The following is a 2,562-nucleotide window of genomic DNA, read 5'->3' as shown; positions in this document are numbered from 1 at the left end:
AAGAATGTTTAGTCCAAGCTGCCTCAATTTCATTCTAATTGCAGAGCAAATGTAATCAAATTATGTGGAGACATCAACACACCTTCTCATCTGAAAAGATGATTGCAAAGGAAGTTCCTACAACTATACCTACATTCAAAGTAATGCGGGACTTTCCTGGTGGCACAGTGGTTAAGATTCCGTGCTCCCAATGCAGGGGGCCCCAGGGTTCGATCCCTGGCCAGGGAACTAGACCCCCCCCCCCCAAGCATGCCGCAACTAAGAGTTCACATGCCACAACTAAGGAGGCCTCAAGCCGCCACTAAGGAGCCAACCTGCCACGACTAAGACCCAGCACAACCAAATAAATAATAGTTTTACAAAAAGGAATCTACACAAAAACAAACAAACAAAAAAAAGACAAAGTAATGTAGAACCAGAAATCTTTGGAGAGCAGAGGTTTATCTGTAATTAAAAGCATTTCATATTTTGATAAGGTTTTTATAATACCTTATACAATGGGGTAAAAATCCAGGCGTTCATTTTTGTTTCAAATTTTTGTTCCACCAACGATGTTGACCTATTATTCTGTGCTTCGGTATGCAATCATCCCTTTCTCTTTTTTTAAAAAAATGCACGAATTAAAAGAATCTAGGCGGCGGCAGCCGGGGCTCGGCTTGGGCTCTGCGGGCAGGCGGGTGGACAAGGTGGCGAGCGGGTGGGAGATTACGTCTACTTTGAGAATTCCTCTAGCAATCGGTACCTCATCAGAAGGACAGAAGAACTCAACAAGACTGCAACTGGCAACGTGGACGCAAAAGCAGTGTGCTTTTACAGACGACGAGATATTTCCAACACGCTTATAATGCTTACAGACAAGCACGCTCAACAAATTGAGGAAGAATCTGAAACAACAACTGAGGCGGACTTGACCGATAAAAGCAGAAACATCAGTTGAAACATAGGGAGCTCCTTTTGTCACGCCAGCACGAATTTCTGCCTGCAACACATATCAAGTTAGGATTCCAGAACAGCGCCACCATCATCACCATCATCACCATTACTGCTCCGTAGAAGACGGGCTGCAACCACAGTTTGCCGTGAACGTTTCTTGCTTTCAGTGATGCCATGTTGCTTCTACACTGTCTCCTGCCCTCCAAAATGAGGAGCTTTCTTAATTCAGTTGAAAAAGTAGCTATAGCAGCTGTTAAAAATCTTGGGTTTTATGTATAATTTCATAGGTTCTTCATAAGTGTAATTTTTAGGTTCTTCAAGTCTAGAAGCTCCTTAGGAGGTCCTTTTTTTTCTTTTTCCTGCCTGCTGTGGGACACAGTACTCAATAGCCCGTTAGACTTTGAAGCTTGCATAGTTTCCACTTCATTTTAGTTTTGTTTGTTAAGGAGATAAAAGTGATCACCAGATAGTAGAATAATCTCCTCTCAATTACTCCTGACCTTAAATGAAGTTTTAGATTGTGTGCCTTTTCTCTTTTCATGAAAACTAAAGATTGCTACATGGAATCACAGGTTGCTTAGGACCCTGAGGGAGAGTGATTTAGAGTCAACATCAAGCTTTCACATGGAGGCCTAAGCAGAGGACAGGAAATCTGTTCTGTATACATATTATGTGTCACCAAACAAAATGAACTTATAAGCCATGTACAGCAACCGTGAGAAAGGGAGAAATGGAAAAGTTTCCAGCCAATAAGAGGTACTTGGGGGATGGAATACTGAAGTTCTTGTGTTAACACCCAGTGTTGATGAGGGTTGGGAAATAGATAATTCTTCTATATTCGAATGTTAATATAATCAGAGAAATCAAACTTTAGTGTGTGAATATCCTTTGACCCAGCAATTCCACTTTTTTGATTTTATCTAACAGAGGTTCTCATGCAAGTGTGTAGAAATATATATACTGATATGTTTATCGCAGAACTGTTTTTAGTTCAAGGTTTTTTTGCAAATAAATGAGGTCATTTCCATTCATAAGTATGAATCAGCATCACGAATGTTAAGTAGGAGTTTGATATGTGATAGATTTCAGGATTGCTCTACTACCAGAAGATGCAAGCAACTTTCATAGTTATGCTTTTCTATATTTCTACTTTGTCTGAAATGAAAACGCATTAGATATACAATGGAAAAAGTATTATTTAAAAGTTTGGATATTTGGACACTGGAGAGGGAACACGCGATTCTGCGTCCATTTTAATCCCCTGCCTTGCCTGACAACCTGGCTGGTTTTGATGAAGACAGAATAGACGGGAATCTACTAAAAACTAAACTCTTTATTCTCCCTTCCCCAGGAGTAGTAAAGTACAATAGAAACATTAGCTACTGTTACCATTCGATAGCAGACCTGTCTGTAATTTACCGGTACATTTTCCAAACGTTTTTTGTTGCAAAACGCTCTTTCCTTCAAGAATTATTCTGTCAGTTTATATTCCCACCACGGTATAGTATGAATATGCCCATTTTGCTGTTTCCTCAACATCACTGCATCCTAAAATTTTAAAGTAAAAAAGAAAGAAAAAAAAAAGAATCTAAAAAAGAGTGGATACATGTATAATACATAACTGAATCA

Source organism: Phocoena phocoena, chromosome X, assembly GCF_963924675.1.
Source record: "Phocoena phocoena chromosome X, mPhoPho1.1, whole genome shotgun sequence".
Lineage (NCBI taxonomy): Eukaryota > Metazoa > Chordata > Mammalia > Artiodactyla > Phocoenidae > Phocoena > Phocoena phocoena.
Note: the sequence above shows the minus strand (reverse complement) of the source record.